The sequence below is a fragment of the Schistocerca cancellata genome, chromosome 2, assembly GCF_023864275.1.
Source record: "Schistocerca cancellata isolate TAMUIC-IGC-003103 chromosome 2, iqSchCanc2.1, whole genome shotgun sequence".
NCBI classification, from domain to species: domain Eukaryota; kingdom Metazoa; phylum Arthropoda; class Insecta; order Orthoptera; family Acrididae; genus Schistocerca; species Schistocerca cancellata.
In genome coordinates, this window is record NC_064627.1 from 313584019 (window position 1) to 313601779 (window position 17761).

Sequence of the window (17761 nt, forward strand, 5' to 3'; positions counted from 1 at the left end):
TGTTGGGCAGCTGGATGTGAACAGCGCGTAGCATTGTGCAGTTGGAGGTGAGCCGCCAGCAGTGGTGGATGTGGGGAGAGAGATGGCGGAGTTTTGAAATTTGTAAGACTGGATATCATGAACTGCTATATATATTATGACTTTTGAACACTAGTGAGGTAAATACATTGTTTATTCTCTATCAAAATCTTTCATTTGCTAACTATGCCTATTAGTAGTTGGTGCCTTCCGTAGTTTGAATCTTTTATTTAGCTGGCAGTAGTGGCGCTCGCTGTATTGCAGTAGTTCGAGTAACCAAGATTTTTGTGAGGTAAGTGATTTGTGAAACGTATAGGTTAATGTTAGTCAGGGCCATTCTTTTGTAGGGATTTTTGAAAGTCAGATTGCGTTGCGCTAAAAATATTGTGTGTCAGTTTAAGCACAGTCTTGTACAATTTTTCTAAGGGGACGTTTCATATGTCGACCCTTAGCCGAGGATACCTCACTGGAATCTTCTGATTTTTTTCTTGTAGTTTGTGTAATTAGTGTAGCTATTGTTTATTGCTAGCACGTAATTGTAGAGAGAATCTCCTTTGTAGTTGCAGTCTTTCATTGTTGTACAGTAAAACAGTTGTGGCATGCATGTAGATTTGCACCAAGTATTTCACAACTGCGCTTGCAATTAACTAGATATTATTTTCAGTGCTATGTTAATGTGTTCTCTTATTTTTGCTCTTCAGATTGTGCTTTTCTGTGTTATCGTGTGAAATATTGTGACAATAATGGCGTGTGAAAAACGTAACACTAGGCTCCAAAGTAAACTGAAAAATAATAGTGACGACGAGCGTAGCTTATCAGCACCACTGTGTAGTGAATTAACAGACATTCGAAGTAGTAATTTGGGAATTGTGCGTAGGGAAATGGAGCGGGCGGCAAATAATGGTGTAGACAGTGAAACAGGTAGTGAACAGGGAAGCATTATCGATCGATCGGTCGGCAACAGCTCGCCTCAGGAATCCGAAATGACAGAACACAATATTGCACATACCGTAGACTTAGGTTTTGGGTCCTCACCGTTTTCTCAAATGAGTCAAGACGCATTTTCTGCTTGTCAAAATGTGAATGTTGCCGGTGAAAATGCACTGCCAAAAAGCATAGAGAAACAGATTCTAGACACTAATACATTATTATTGCAATTAATGCAACAAATGGAACAAAATCAGAGACAAACACAGCAAAAGCTTCAAAAGTTAGACACAATGGAACAAAATCAGAGACAAACACAGCAAAAGCTTCAAAAGCTAGACACAATGGAACAAAATCAGAGACAAACACAGCACAGCCAGTGATTTTCATACAGAGCGCTACGTAACGTTGCCAATAAGAAAACATAAACAGCCTACTTATAGTAGTACCGTTGGCATTCAAAACAGCTTCCCCTGGTCTTGGGATGGATATGTATGCGATCTATATGGTATTCAAGGGAATCTAACACCACAAAGGCTCCGATGACTCCGGTAGTCAGGGGAGATGAAACAATTCATTCTCATGCTGAAAAAACCAGTCCTGGATGAGGCAAGCTCTGTGGACAGGGGTCATGTAATCTTGGAGCACAGCATCACCAATGGGGAGCAAACATTGTACCGTGGGATGGGCCTGATCAGCCAAAATGATCACACACTCCTTGACAGCAACGCAACCTTGCAGAATAACCATAGAGTCCATGGAATACCATGATATGACTGTCCGAATCGTGACTGAAGCCCCGTCACGTTTCAATCTCGCGACGTAAACTCAGTCAAAAGTTGTAAACAGTGTGCAATAAGACTCATCTGACCAAATAATCTCTTCCATTGCCCCACAATGCAGGTTTTATGGCTTCGGCGAACCGTTTTCCTTTCACTGGAACTTGTGTCGCTGATGAGCGGTTTTGGAATTCCAGTTCACCCTGAAATTCCCCTGAAGTTCCGTTCGTGTTGTTTTGGTGCTGAAAGGGTTCGCAGATGCGACATTAAGGTCTTCCGTGAATTTTGCAGTTGTCGTCCTCCTACGTTTCGTCACAATCTTCTTCAAAAACGGTCTGTCGCGATCACTCAACATACACTTTCGTCCGCGTTGTGACTTAGCAGATTATGTTTTCCGCCTTCCCTATATGCCGTAAATATCTTCTATATAGTGCCTCTTGAAACACCAAACGCTTCGGATACCTTAGTTACGCAATTACCCACCATACGAACATAAAAACTCTGCCACCTTCGAATTCACTTAGATCCCACACAATGAACTCAGAACTACACAGAACACTTTTCCGGCCACGACTGACACTTACAGGGTATTGAGGACTGACATCGCACAGATGACGTTCGTGTCAAATACAACAGTCCTAACTGCAAACTTGACTACCATCTGCATTTATGTTCAAGCATGTATTTTTCGCGTTGTTTCCATACTTTTGTCCAACCCTTGCATGAAAATTTACTAATCACTGAGAGTGTAAACATTCAGTCAGGTTCTGGCACAAAATGCACACGTAATGAAATGGTATAGGAGACAAGAGAGACCTTCCACAGAAGCCCATCAAAATCAGTTAGCCGAGCATCACGAGAGCTAAACATCCCTTGCTGAACAGTTCACAAGGCACAAACAACTTCGCTTGCACACTTACAAAGTTAAGACTGTGCAAACATAGAAGAGGAGCGACTTACAGCTTCTCCACAAATATGCCATAGAGATGTTGGACAGGCTTGCGCAAAACCCCAAACATGTCGCCTTCTCTGGCGAAACAAGCTTTCACACATGTGGGATGGTTAACTGACACAACGTTCGCAAATGGGATTCGGGAAACTTCCACAGTTTCCGGAACCTGTCAGAGATAGCGGAAAGGTGAATGCGTGGTGTGCAATGATGAATAACATCGTCGTTGGACCATTTTTCTTCACGAGCAAACAGTAACAGCAACCGTGTGTATGGAGCTACTTGAACAATTTATTGTTCCTCAGCTTCTTCCCCTTCAGCCAAATTTCTCTTCCAGTAGGATGGTGCACAACTGCGCTGGAGTTCGTGGCTTACTGGACAGAATATTTCCACAGCGATGAATAGGACGTGACGAACCAACCAAGTGGCCACTGCGATATATGGGCATAATCCCTCTGCATTTCTTCCCGTGGGTTGTGTGAAAGACATTGTGTATGTCTCGCTTGTACGCAAAAATTCCAACTTACTTTGTGGGAGTAGTACACTGGAGCTACTTTGTTCTATAAGTAGACTTTTATTCATGACTTAGACAGTGCAGCCACAGTAACTGTCATTTCTTCTGCTTACCAAAATCTGTCATCTGCGTGGGTAACAAGCTTTCTTTTCCGAGAGGTTGTAGTACCTGTGATGAAACAGAAACTATTTCATCCCTTACTGCAGCACAAATACCTCGAACTTAACACAGCGAAATAATAAAATTCTACGTTCAAGAATGGCTACTAGTGCTAATGTACACATTGTTGTTTTATAGCTAGTTGGACGTGAACGAACAAAAAATATAAACGGCTCAAAGTCTTCCGACTTCTTCCTTTCCAGAACTGGAGAGCCCAACGCTGAAGAAAATGGTTAACATACAGTGTGGTGGTGGTTAGTGTTTAACGTCCCGTCGACAACGAGGTCATTAGACACGGTGCGCAAGCTCGAGTTAGGGAAGGATTGGGAAGGAAATCGGCCGTGCCCTTTCAAAGGAACCATCCCGGCATTTACCTGAAACGATTTAGGGAAATCACGGAAAACCTAAATCAGGATGGCTGGAGACGGGATTGAACCGTCGTTCTCCCGAATGCGAGTCCAGTGTGCTAACCACTGCACCACCTCGCTCGGTAAACATACAGTGTGTTAGGGGTATAAGTGCAGGTATTATGATCGTTGGTACCTTAATATGTACCCACTTCAGCTTTTTAGTTGCTTTTCCTTAGCGTCTAATAGTCTTCCCGCAAACACATCACGTAATTTACTACCTGATGGTTTCTGCACGGTCTTAACTGAAATACCAAGTGCACTAAGCCTTTCAGTTCAGACTAACCATTTTGCGTCCATGTGTCCATAGTTGAAAACCCGACCTGCCGTCCACGGAAAAGTAAGAATTAATGCGGTGTTCTTGCCACATGTACTTGGAGAGGTACTAACCAACCTAAAAATATACTATTCATAATAGCTATACTTATTAGTCCTGTAAATGAGGTAAGTACTGATGTAATGTTGTTCAGTATACTTTCCACACTCACCAATGAAAATATCTGTACGTATACACCTAACACCCTGTGTAGTAGTTCGAGGCCTCGAGAGACTCCCTTCTGACGTTTAGCGTCGTTTCTCCAGATATTTACACTATGTGATCAAAAGTATCCGGACACCCCACAAAAAATACGTTTTTCAAATTAGGTGCATTGTGCTGCTGCCAGGTACTCCATATCAGCGATCTCAGTAATCATTAGATATCGTGAGAGAACACAATGGGGCGTTCCGCGGAACTCACGGACTTCGAACGCGGTCAGGTGGTTGGCTGTCATTTGTGTCGTACTTCTGTACGCGAGATTTACACACTTCTAAACATCCCTAGGTCCACTGTTTCCGATGTGATAGTGAAATGGAAACGTGAAGGGTCACGTACAGCACAAAAGCGTACAGGCCGACCTCGTCTGTTGACTGACAGATACTGCCGACAGTTGAAGAGGGTCGTAACGTGTAATAGGCAGACATCTATCCAGACCATCACACAAGAATTTCAAACTACATCAGGATCCACTAAAAGTACTGTGGCAGTTAGGCAGGAGGTGAGAAAACTTGGATTTCATGGTCGAGCGGCTGCTCATAAGACACACATCACGCCGGTAAACGCCAAACGACGCCTCGCTTGGTGTAAGGAGTGTAAACAATGGGCGATTGCACAGTGGGAAAACGTTGTGTGGAGTGACGAATCACGATACACAATGTGGCGATCCGATGGCAGGGTGTGGGTATGGCGAATGCCCGGTGAACGTCATCTGCCAGGGTGCGTAGTGCCAACATTAAAATACGGAGGCGGTGGTGTTAAGGTGCGGTGGTGTTTTTCATGGAGGGGGCTTGCACCTCTTGTTGTTTTGCGTGGGGCTATCACAGCACAGGCCTACATTGGTATTTTAAGCACCTTCTTGCTTCCCACTGTTGAAGAGCAATTCGGGGATGGCGATTGCATCTTTCAGCACGATCGAGTACCTGTTCATAATGCACGGCCTGTGGCGAAGTGGTTACACGAGAATAACATCCATGTAATGGACCGACCTAGATAGAGTCCTGACCTGAATCCTATAGAACACATTTGGGATGTTTTGGAACGCCGACTTCGCTCCAGGCCTGACCGACCGACATCGATACCTCTAACCAGTGTAGCACTCTGTGAAGAATGGGCTGCCATTCCCCAAGAAACCTTCCAGCATCTGATTGAACGTATGCCTGCGAGAGTGGAAGCTATCATCAAGGCTAAGTGTGGGCCAACTCCACATTGAATTCCAGCATTACCGATGGAGGGCGCCATGGACTTTTAAGTCGTTTTCAGCCAAGTGTCTGGATACTTTTCATCACATAATGTTATTGTTTACGTAGCTTCATTTCTGTAGTCGTTCATACCATAATTCACGTCGTGCCTTGTTAAACCAAATAATATCACGATCCTTGCAGCAAATTTCCCACCAATAACATGCCAGTAACCCGCTTTGAAACTCCATCACACTTTCAGTGGATATGAGATCTGGAGAACGAGCTGGCTAGAGCAACCGTCGAAATCGTCTTCTTTTAGGCATATCAGGACAGCACAGGTAACTGCGGTCTTGCATTATATCGTTGAAAGATAATTTCACATAGATCCTGACGTCATGTAACAGCCATCGGCATTAACAAATCAGAAATATGACTCCTGATATCCAAATTACCAGCTATGTTTTCAGGAGGTGATGGTGTTGTGTGCCTTGTGGCATTGCATATTGTGGTGCCCATATGACCATGACGAATACATGAACGATATTTGTCTTGCTGAAAACAAGCTGATTTGCTGACTATAGGTATGCCGTGAATGGCAAAATGGCGCTATCCAAAACCGGCATCTGTGGTGCACCTCAGGCCATAAAGAACAGGGATGAATGACGGGTGTGGAGATGTGTCCGGGCGAACAGACGTGCAACTGTTGAGCAACCGACCGCCCAGATTAACCAAGCGGCTGCCAACGGTGTCTGCTCGACGACATTTCAGCGAACGTTGCTGCATCTGGACCTCCGCAACAGGCACCTGGCAAATACACTCCTGGAAATGGAAAAAAGAACACATTGACACCGGTGTGTCAGACCCACCATACTTGCTCCGGACACTGCGAGAGGGCTGTACAAGCAATAATCACACGCACGGCACAGCGGACACACCAGGAACCGCGGTGTTGGCCGTCGAATAGCGCTAGCTGTGCAGCATTTGTGCACCGCCGCCGTCAGTGTCAGCCAGTTTGCCGTGGCATACGGAGCTCCATCGCAGTCTTTAACACTGGTAGCATGCCGCGACAGCGTGGACGTGAACCGTATGTGCAGTTGACGGACTTTGAGCGAGGGCGTATAGTGGGCATGCGGGAGGCCGGGTGGACGTACCGCCGAATTGCTCAACACGTGGGGCGTGAGGTCTCCACAGTACATCGATGTTGTCGCCAGTGGTCGGCGGAAGGTGCATGTGCCCGTCGACCTGGGACCGGACCGCAGCGACGCACGGATGCACGCCAAGACCGTAGGATCCTACGCAGTGCCGTAGGGGACCGCACCGCCACTTCCCAGCAAATTAGGGACACTGTTGCTCCTGGGGTATCGGCGAGGACCATTCGCAACCGTCTCCATGAAGCTGGGCTACGGTCCCGCACACCGTTAGGCCGTCTTCCGCTCACGCCCCAACATCGTGCAGCCCGCCTCCAGTGGTGTCGCGACAGGCGTGAATGGAGGGACGAATGGAGACGTGTCGTCTTCAGCGATGAGAGTCGCTTCTGCCTTGGTGCCAATGATGGTCGTATGCGTGTTTGGCGCCGTGCAGGTGAGCGCCACAATCAGGACTGCATACGACCGAGGCACACAGGGCCAACACCCGGCAACATGGTGTGGGGAGCGATCTCCTACACTGGCCGTACACCACTGGTGATCGTCGAGGGGACACTGAATAGTGCACGGTACATCCAAACCGTCATCGAACCCATCGTTCTACCATTCCTAGACCGGCAAGGGAACTTGCTGTTCCAACAGGACAATGCACGTCCGCATGTATCCCGTGCCACCCAACGTGCTCTAGAAGGTGTAAGTCAACTACCCTGGCCAGCAAGATCTCCGGATCTGTCGCCCATTGAGCATGTTTGGGACTGGATGAAGCGTCGTCTCACGCGGTCTGCACGTCCAGCACGAACGCTGGTCCAACTGAGGCGCCAGGTGGAAATGGCATGGCAAGCCGTTCCACAGGACTACATCCAGCATCTCTACGATCGTCTCCATGGGAGAATAGCAGCCTGCATTGCTGCGAAAGGTGGATATACACTGTACTAGTGCCGACATTGTGCATGCTCTGTTGCCTGTGTCTATGTGCCTGTGGTTCTGTCAGTGTGATCATGTGATGTATCTGACCCCAGGAATGTGTCAATAAAGTTTCCCCTTCCTGGGACAATGAATTCACGGTGTTCTTATTTCAATTTCCAGGAGTGTACATCCATACTGACTTGTGGCCACCGGCGACGAAGACTAGAATTTGCACGTCAGTAACGCAAATGGAAGTCTACTGAGTGACGACAGGCGGTCTTTTCAGGTAAATCTCTTTCCGTGCACCATCGGAGAGATGGATGGCCGTTGGCACATACGGCCCTGCAATAAGTGTCGGAAGGGCCGAGGCAGAGGAGGGAGCGTTATGGTCTGGAGAATATTTTCATGGCATCCCATGGGCGATCTCGTCATTCTGGAAGGCACAACACAAATATGCATCAGTTCTTGGGGACGAGGTCGATCCCTACATGGAGTTTCTTTCTGCTGGGCACAATGATATCTAGCAGCAGGACAGATGCACTGCTCGCAGTATAAGTATGTGTTTCGAAGCGCAGCACAGTGAGCATACCTTACTCCCCTGGCCACCAAACCCCACATTTAAATGCATCCGAGAATGTGTGGGATCACCTCGATCGCGTTTTTCCTGCCATGGATCCTCAACCGATGAACCTAGCGCAGCTGACCACTACACTGCAGGCGGCATAGCTCCACGCCCATGTCGGCACCTTCCAGAATCTCATTGGCTCTTTCTGCACGTCCTTGCTGCAAAAGGTAATTATTCACGCAATTCGCAGATGGATAAATTAATGTGACTGGGCCTTGTAAAGTGAAATTCAAGTTTTTATGTTCTTTTGTTGCAATACTGTGGCCATCGTACTTTATTTGTGGTGTTGATGGTTCAAATGGTTCCAATGGCGCTAAGCACTATGGGACTTAATATCTGAGTTCATCAGTCCCCTAGACCTAGAACTACTTAAACCTAACTAACCGGCCGGCCGGCCGCGGTCCGGAACCGCGCGACTGCTACGGTCGCAGGTTCGAATCTTCCCTCGGGCATGGATGTGTGTGATGTCATTAGATTAGTTAGTTTTAAGTAGTTCTAAGTTCTAGGGGACTGATGACCTCAGATGTTAAGTCCCATAGTGCTCAGGGCCATTTGAACCTAACTAACCTAAGGACATCACACACATCCATGCCCGAGGCAGGATTCGAACCTGCGACCGTAGCAGCCACGCGCGGTACCAGACTGAAGCGCCTAGAACCGCTCAGCCACAGCGGCCGGCGTGATGTTAATGAAACACAGCCAGGGTTTAAGACTGAATTCACTTCTTGTAGTGTATAACTGCTTCTGTAATTTTTACAAGCCCTTCTGGAAGACTTTCCCTTCCCTAAATAATGAGATTGATTTTAATCAATATGTTATTTTCAACTCTATTTCATCCATCTTGCTATTAAAGGCCTTCATCTTGTGTTGTACTAATTAGAATGGTGTAATAAATTAACATGTGTATCGTGCATTTGAACCCACTCCTTACTAGCCATTTTAATCCGACATTCATCTCCTTTATGTCACTAGAATACAGTCCAACTAAACCAGAAAGTATACTGTTCCATCAGAAAGTGAAGTCTAAAACAGTAAAAGCATAAGTACTTCAATATACAGTCCAAGGAAAAACAATTACGCACCACGAAGGAATTATCCGAATGAGGCGAAAATCGTTAGAGAAAGTCCTTCGCATTTTGAGCAAGTAAATAACGCGTTGCTCCACCTATGACCCTTATGCAAGAAGTTATTCGGCTTGGCATTGATTCACTAGTTACTTCCAAGTCGTGCTGTCTAGGCGGGAGCTATGGTTGCTGGCCCTACGCTTCATTCCGTTTGTTTGACGTGATTGTGTAGACATGATCACTATGCCCCCCTCCCCCCCCCCCCCATGACTGACTAGCTCGCCGGCCACACATGCATGTTCCCATAATTATTTGATATCACCTGAAGATAAAGCTTTATGCTTCGAAACCGATCGTGGAATAAATCAAGAAACTACTGGAAACTGAAACGGATTTTCATTCCATAAAAATGTTCCATTAGTAGCGGAAGTTCAATTGATCAAATATTTTGCGCTTTCCTGACTGTATGTTGTGACCTGAAATATCGTAAAATTAGTTAAGTTACTTCTCCATTTCATTCCTTCGGGAAAAATACTATCTGTTCCAAGCCCGGATTTTCGGTGTATAGAATCTCAGACGACTAGTTATTTCTGTAACAATCTCATGTGAGATAGGGAAAGTTAGGTAACTTCAAAGTCTAACATTTACAGTTTCAGTCACAACTAGAATCATCTTCCAGCTGTCTAGCTAACCCTCTTGTTGGGATTTCCTTGTTTCAAATGGCTCTGAGCACTATGGGACTCAACTGCTGAGGTCATTAGTCCCCTAGAACTTAGGACTAGTTAAACCTAACTAACCTAAGGACATCACAAACATCCATGCCCGAGGCAGGATTCGAACCTGCGACCGTAGCGGTCTTGCGGTTCCAGACTGCAGCGCCTTTAATCGCACGGCCACTTCGGCCGGCCTGCCTTGTTTCGATATCTTCCTTGTAAAATAATAAATAAACATGTTTATATCTCGTTACATGTTCTTTCCTTCACTATGATTTTATTTTATTTTATTTTGGTTCCGCAGGACTCCACGGATATGATACGTGAATTGGGGGTGGCAATCACAGAAACAAAGGCATTTTTCGTTGTGGCAGGATACTCTCATGAAATTTCAATCACCAACTTTCTCCTCAGAATGTGAGAATATTCTATTGGCGCTCACCTACATCATCATAATAAAATAAGAGAAATAAGAGCTCGCACAGAAAGATTTAAGTGTTCGTTTTTCCTGCGCGCCGTTCAAGAGTGGAACAGTAAAGAAATAACTTAAAGGTGGTTCGATGAAACCCCTGCCAACACTTAAACGTGAATTGCAGAGTAATCATTTAAATGTAGCTGTAGATGTAGATGTTCCGTCAACCAGGGGAAAATACAACGCTCCTTTGAATTTTGGATTCGAGTACATCAGCCGTGAAGTGTACTGATACCGTATAAATCAGACACTAAAGATAATTTTTTCAGTATTAAGCAACGTAATACGTCCATGGCAGCTTCCATTTGTAACTAAATGACATCGGCGGTAATTTATCTTCTAACCTGTCTCTATAGCTATAGAAAAACTTGTGAACTCCCTAAAAGTGTGTGTGTGTGTGTGTGTGTGTGTGTGTGTGTGTGTGTGGTAGTACATTGAACCTATTATGAAAAATTTGACCGTTGTCCAAACAATAATAGAACTTGTGACCTTTATTCGATCTCATTGCTTGATAGGAGTGAATGTCCGCTATCAGAGATAAAGTTCCCGCTTGGCTCGTTTGGTTTTTACATGTGTTCAGTGCAACTTGTTTTGGTCAGTGTCTCCGGTTCTGCTTACAGTAAGAGATGGGCGCTTCATGTTATATTTCATTTGGTAATGATTTTTGTCCTTCCAAAACGTACACAGTAGCTTCTCATTCATTTTAGCAAATGAGTATCAGCCATATGCAAGCCAAATATCAACGATGAATTGTATCAACAGGTAGTGTATGTTGCGGTGAAATTCTTCATTTGTAATTTAATACCTGGCCACTATCTTCAAGCTGCAGGGCGGGTTACATAAGTACACAGAATAAAAAATTTCGTCCCATCACCCCCACCTCCCAACCTCCACCCGCCCTCCACCCTCTGCGTTACCGAGCAAAGTTCTTTTTTGTGGAGGGGAGGGAGGGGGCGGGGGGGGGGGGGGGGAGCGCTCAACTGCGCGATCATCAGCGTCCGTACAAAGTCCCAATTTTTAGTTTTTACACAGTCCATTTTGTTTTCACAATCCAATCTAGCCACTCTCACAAATGATGTTGATGATGATGATATGATGAGGACAACACATACACCCAGTCCCCGGGCGGAGAAAATCTTCAACCCGGCCCGGAATCGAACCCGGGACCCTGTGAGCGAGAAAATTGACACAATAGTCAGTGCACTGGTCTCACAGTCTAGAGAAATAGGGTCCAAATCCCCTTTTAGAGGAACTATCCCGGCAATTACCTTTAGTGATTTAGCGAAACGTGAGTAGGATTTCGGCTAGGGAGGAATTACCTGTTTGGAACCTTCATTTGGATTGGTGCATGTGAGTTAGTTTACAGTTGATGTCAGGTAGATATCAAGGATTATTTTAATATCTGGAAGAGGAAAACGGTTAAAATTATCCCGTGAAAGGACGTTTGTGTGTGTGTGTGTGTGTGTGTGTGTGTGTGTTCAGGCGCGTGCAATGGCTGCACATGAAGATAAGAAACTGAAGTGAGCCAAGATGGATGCAAAATAAACTTTATAAGATGGCCATTGTCTCAGTAGTTACACTCCAACAATAATAAAAAAAACGGAAAATCATACTCTCACCTTGGTTTTTATCTTGTTCATCGGACTCAACTCCTGCACATACACAAACACCAAAAGAGGTGCACCGTTATGATTGATCGGCGCTGAGAGGCGATGCTCAAGTCGCAGAGAAGACAAACAAAACGATAGTGTCAAAATAATAATAATGCTTCACTAAGACGACGTCTACATAACCAACAACCTTAAAACTTTAGCTAACCTACGGGGCTCCAGAGAAGTGAATTAATGTTTATGTGAAATCTCTTCGATCCACTTCCACTATCATATCTCAAGGTCTTCCAGTCTAGTCCACCTGTTTGCTTCAGTTTACCTGTGTGCCAAGTAATGTCGCTTCACACCATGAGTACGATGAATGAAACTTTTTCCGAAAACTATGGGAATTTTCGTTGGACAATATGAATGTCTATTTTCTTCCTTTCAAACTACCAAATTTCGTGTTACTTTGGCTAAATATTGTTACGCCCTCTCTCGGTGCTTATATTTCCCTAAAGTACCACAGATTAATGGAACGTAGTGAAAACCTGGAATATTTTGTCCTTAATGCTTACAATTAGTTCGCAAATTGTGCCGTCTTAAGAATCCAAGAAAAGGTATTTCCATTTTTGCACAACCCCTTTTTTTATCACTTTCAGGAAGCAACGTGATGAATCATTCCCTCCTGTTCCGCATAGTGCACTTAAAAAATTCTATCTATTCTTCTGTAGTTACACATGTGGATAGTTTGCTGCTTCTACAGGTAATTGAAACATAGAAGAAATTAAAACTTCCTAGCAGATTTAAACTGCCTGCCGCACCGAGACTCAGACTCGGCACGGCACCTTGGCCTTTCGCGGATAAGTGCCCTGCCGACTGAGCTACCCAAGCACGACTCACGACTCCTCCTCACGGCTCTGCTTCCTCCAGGATCCCATCTCCTACTTTCCAAACAACGAGTACACCGAAGTTCTCCCGCGAAACTTGCGAAACAAGCACTCCTGGAAGAAAGTTTCGTAAAAGAATATCTGTGAAGGAGATGGGTTTCCCGAGGAATTAGAGCTGAGAGAGTGGGTACTGTGTGGTGCTTCGGTAGCTCGATCGATAGAGCACTCGTCGGATGAAGGTAAAGGTCTTGAGTTCGGGTCTCGGTTTGGCGCACAGTTTTAACGTCCCAGGAAGTTTCATATCAGCGCACATTCCGCTCCACTCTGAAAATTTCGTTTTGGGCTTCATAAGATGTTTGTCGCATTCCTTCAACAAGTTCTCGAACTGTCAACAGTAAACCCTCTGTAACACAGTGAATTCTGTCTCAGTAACATACTGTATAACAGGGTATCCTTAACCCACTACGACGGAAATCCTGTCCGTATAGGAAAATCGAAATTCATCTGACAAAAGTGGCCTTGACGATAAAATCTAAACGAGCACCTTCCTTAGTCGAGAGCGAAAAAAATAGCGACTCACTGCTGCAAACCCTCCTCATTCTTCAGTAAATTTTATGTGGCAGTTTCGCTTTAAGTGGCTCCGGACGCATACACCTAGGTAATTCTGGGTTCTGTCTGTACTCACAGGTCGATCACCAAAAGTGTAATCAAACAATAACAGCTCTGTTTATATGTAGTACATTACATTCGTTCATGTTGGGGCGCAACTCCCAATTCCTGCACCAAGCGTTGACCTTCTGCACACCTTTCCGCTTATCGCTGTAACTTTTCGGTGTTACGGCTATCTCGTACACAACAGCATCATCAAAGCTCATCAAGTATTCCGTTAGGTCTTATTTCGTTTATTTAGGGACAGTCAAAACTGTACAGAAATCCGAAGTCAAGAGACATGATATAGATCTTGGTGGCGCTTTCTATTGTCTTACGTAGTTAATGGACGAAGAGAGCAAAGTTAGTAAACAGCATCGGTGTTAGCGGACTGTGCGTTAATTCCTGCAGGAAAGATTTTCGGTGTTCTAGAGCATCGTAATACACGAGAGTAATTTACAAATCAGATAAAATTTTGGTTTCCCCACGCGTTATAGTGGGAGCGGTGAGTGGGCTGATTGTGCGAATGGTTACAGTACGGACCACTCCGTACATCCCACTCTGACGGTGATCAGTAGCCAGTATTGCAACCAATGTACGGTAGCCTCCGCATGGCCGTAAACAGTTACGTCAGTCACGAGAAGTTTGAGAATGTTTACTGCCGAGTCGCAAGATAATTGATATCTAAATCCAGAAAAGCTGCATACTGTCACGTTGCCTCAAGTGCCCTGCGACTTCCCCGTGCACTGTACCGCGTTAAAAACACTCTCACTTATGTTGCGATTTTAGCCCGAGTACCAAAAATTTTCCAATTGGGCATACTAGTAGGACAATAATCGGCAAGTATGAACAAGTCAATCTCAGCCAGCTGAAATGAGTCTCCTTGAGGAACAGTAAAGATAATGGTACAGATACTCCTCGACGATTCTATATTCTTGAAGAGAGACGGAATTTTAATTTACTACTATTTTCTGACGTATCCTATCCTTATCTGACCGACTGATAATTTATACTGACAATGAGTTCCGCTTTCTAAAGACTTACTAAGCAATCACAGTGGAACGCAGTGACGTCTCTGATGTGCTTCTTGCCTGAATAACATAGAGTCACAAACATGTAATCACCATTAATCACTGACAAAGGAGAAATTACCGAAAAAGTTCGGTATTCTCCCATTTCTCGACGTCCAATATCAGCATAAAGCTTCATACAATTACGACACCAAAATTCAAAGAGGAATTATAAAATAAAGCACATTTAGTTCACAGGTCACACACTCATTTCCCATTTTAAATTACAGGACTCTCATTCAAATGACTAAATCATATGTGACCGGTCCTATGCTAAAGGATAAATATTTTTGCAACTTCGTTTTCCCGTGAGACACACGTGTGTGAAGAGAATAACAGTGACATAAGACGTTGATATCCACGAAAAAGTTTTTGCGCAACATACCGCTGAAGCGCTTTTCGAATTACCGATCAGTTTTGGAGAAAAAATTGCTGCAGATGACAGCGAACCCACCCAAAATTAATGAATAAAACAAATGTTATTAAGAAATCTCGATAACGACAGTAAATATATTTATTCCGAGGATCGAATAGGTAAAAAGGCAGAAAGTCTAGTAGAAAACATTGAATAAGACGGGACATATTGAATTTAAATGAAGGAACGATAAAATATAAAAATGCAGCAAATGAAACAGGAGAAAGGGAATACAAAAGTCTACAAAATGAGATTGACAGGAAGAGCAAAACGGCTAAGAAGACGTGGCTAGAGGATAAATATAAGGATTTAAAAGCATGTCTCACTAGGGAAAAGATAGACAGTGCCTATGGGAAAATTAAAGAGGACTTCGAGGCAATGAGAAGAAGCTATATGAACTCAAGAGCTCAGATGTAAACCCAGTGCTAAGCAAAGAAGGGAAACGTGAAAGGTGGAAGGAGTATACAGAGGTTCTATACAAGGAAGATGAACTTGAAGGCAATATTATAGAATTGGTAGAGGACGTAAATGAAGATGAAGAAAGACCTAAATCGAAACAAGGCCCCGTGTGTAGACGACATTTCTTCAGAACTATTGATAGCTTTGGGAGAGCCACCCATGACAAAACTCTGCCATCTGGCCTGCAACGTATGTGAGGCAGGCGAAAAATCCTCAGATTTCAAGAAGTATATGATAATTCCAATACTAAAAAAAGCAGGTTTCTGACAGATGTGAATACTACCGAACTATCAGTTTAATAAGTCAAGGTTGCAAAATACTAACGCGAATTCTGTACTGAAGAACGGAAAAACTGGCAGAAGCCGACATCAGGGAAGATTAGTTTGGATTCCGGAGAAATGTAGGAACACGCGAGGAAATACTGACCCTACGACTTACCTTATAACACAGGATAACGAAAGGCAAACCTATGTTTATAGCATTTGTCGGCTTAGAGAACGCTTTCTACAACGTCGACTGGAATACTTTCTTTGAAATACGGAAGACAGGAGCGGTAAAATACAGGGAGGGAGAGGCTATTTACAGCTTGTTCAGGAACCAGACGGCAGTTATAAGGGTCGGGGGGCATGACAAGAAAGCAGTGGTTGGGAAGGGGATGAGACAGGTTTGTAGACCCCCCAGAGTTATTCAATCTGTACACTGAGCAAGCAGCAAAGGAAATCAAAGAAAATTTTGGAGAAAGAATTAAAGCTCAGGGAGAAGAAATAAAAACAGAAATAAAAACTTTGAAGTTTGTCGATCACGTTGTAGTTCTGCAAGAGACTACACAGGGCTTGGAAAAGCAGTTCAACGGAATGGGCAGTGTCTTGAAAGGAGGATATAAGATGATCATCAACAACAGCGAAACAAGAATAATGATACGTAGCCGAATTAAATCAAGTGATGCTGAGGAAGCTAGATTAAGAAATGAGACAATTAAAGTAGTAGTGAATTTTGCTATTTCCGCAATATAGTAAGCTTTACTCTGCATATGTGAGTAATGAATAAACAGTCTAAGCATATGAACTTTTCATTCGGGGCAACCTTTAAAGTTTTTGATGACGTGTTTCGATTTCTTCATTGCTTCAGAGCGTCCAAATTTGTGAGAGTATCGTCGATAGCATGTTGTGCACCTGTTTCTCTTGCTGCTGGTTTTCTTGCAAGACATGGTTCCGTGAAATTGATGTTCCTGGTGTGGTGATCCTGGTACATCTTTCGGGTTTGCTGTGTGTATCAGTGCAAATGCAGCTTTCTTTCTAAATTCAGTTATGTGCACATTTTTGCCAATTACTAATTTGTAGACAGTATGAGCATTGACAACTGCCTTATTTGTGTGGAGCTCAGCTTCAGTCTTGTGGTACCACTACTCTTCGTAAAGTGCAGGCATAAGCTACTAACTGATCTGACACATCTATGAAGGATTTTGGGTAATTATACTCCAAAATTGTGTATACTTTCGTGGTTGCTCGTTTTCCTGAGGTGGTTGCTACCATTTTTGGAACGTTTTTAGTGGTCAGAAACAAGACATCTCTCTTGTCCTTCCATTTTCCTATAATAACATTTGTGTTACTCTGCATGAATAACATTTCAGCTTTCTTAACCTTTCCATCCGCTACGGTCGTTGGATTGTACTTTCTTTTACTCGCCAATGTATCAACGAGGTGGGTTGAACGTTAGTTCAGCTTATGGGCTAATGTGACGCTTCTATAGTTTAAAAATGGTTCAAATGGCTCTGAGCACTACGGGATTTAACTTCTGAGGTCATCAGTCCCCTAAAACTTAGAACTACTTAAACCTAACTAACCTAAGGACATCACACACATCCATACCCGGGGCAGGATTCGAACCTGCGACCGAAGCGCCTAGAACCGCTCGGCCACACCAGCCGGCTGCTTGTATAGTAACTGCCGACGTACAGAGTGCATCCGGCATTGAGCAGTGGACCCATCAACTCCATCATTACACTGGAGGACATATCATGATCTGCGGGTGCAATCTCCTTTTCAGCATTAACGCTTACATGCCAGGTACAGCCTCCTTGAACGTACCGAATAAACAGCTTGAGACCACATTTATTACTTTACACCGGAATGTACTGGCGAAAGCCCAGCCCTCATCTGAACGGCACCATAGTTTCGTCAATGGACACTTTCTCGCCAGGACAATATACTTCGTGAAATTTATCGTTTAGTAGATCAACTAATGGTGAGATTTTGTGCAATTTGCCGTTGTTTGTACCAGAATTGACTGAAAA

At 44.2% G+C, this 17761-nt stretch overlaps 1 protein-coding gene across 1 annotated transcript in view; it reads right to left on the minus strand.

Moving 5' to 3' along the window:
• The window catches only part of LOC126161695 (NADP-dependent malic enzyme-like), a 395549-nt gene that overhangs the window by 142080 nt on the left and 235708 nt on the right, over window positions 1-17761 (minus strand). The window lies entirely within an intron of this gene.